We start from the raw sequence: 1,134 nt of genomic DNA, 5'->3' as shown, positions 1-1,134 counted from the left end.
CTTTAAAGGTGACTGCAAGAGGGCTGTCTAAACATGTATGATTATAAAGTTAATAAATAACTATACCTGTATATAATATTGGTTTTTACATTCAACTAAACGATATAAGTCAAGCGTTATATTTCATATATTACCATGTCATGTTGTACTTGCAGTCTCGTTTACAGCTCCGTCGCCAGGAATGAATTGGAACTGTTTTCTATTTGGCTCACTGACCCATTTCTCAGCTGTTACTCGGATATTTGACCTAGTTATTCTATTGGAACTGTTTTCTATTTGGCCCATTGATCCATATCTCAATTGTTACTCGGGTATTTGACCTAGTTATTCTATTGAAACTGTTTTTTATTTGGCTCACTGATCCACATCTCAGCTGTTACTCGGATATTTGACCTAGTTATTCTATTGAAACTGTTTTCAATTTGGCCCATTGACCCATATCTCAGCTGTTACCCGGATATTTGACCTAGTTATTCTATTGAAACTGTTTTGTATTTAGCTCACTGACCCACATCTCAGCTGTTACTCGGGTATTTGACCTAGTTATTCTATTGAAACTGTTTTCTATTTGGCTCACTGACCCATATCTCAGCTGTTACTCGGATATTTGACCTAGTTATTCTATTGAAACTGTTTTCTATTTGGCTCACTGACCCACATCTCAGCTGTTACTCGGGTATTCGACCTAGTTATTCTATTGAAACTGTTTTCTATTTGACCCATTGACCCACATCTCAGCTGTTACTCGGGTATTTGACCTAGTTATTCTATTGAAACTGTTTTCTATTTGACCCATTGACCCACATCTCAGCGGTTACTCGGATATTTGACCTAGTTATTCTATTGAAACTGTTTTCTAATTGGCTCACTGACCCACATCTCAGCTGTTACTCGGGTATTCGACCTAGTTATTCTATTGAAACTGTTTTCTATTTGACCCACTGATCCACATCTCAGCTGTTACTCGGATATTTGACCTAGTTATTCTATTGAAACTGTTTTCTATTTGACCCGTTGACCCACATCTCAGCTGTTACTCGGATATTTGACTTAATGGATCTTTTTTGTACTTGATCAATTTCTCGATGTTTTGATCTGTCACAAGACATTGCTTTTCTTAGTTGGTTTGTTCAG

The sequence above is a fragment of the Lottia gigantea genome, assembly GCF_000327385.1.
Source record: "Lottia gigantea unplaced genomic scaffold LOTGIsca_44, whole genome shotgun sequence".
NCBI lineage: Eukaryota > Metazoa > Mollusca > Gastropoda > Lottiidae > Lottia > Lottia gigantea.
This window is presented reverse-complemented; position numbering follows the sequence as displayed.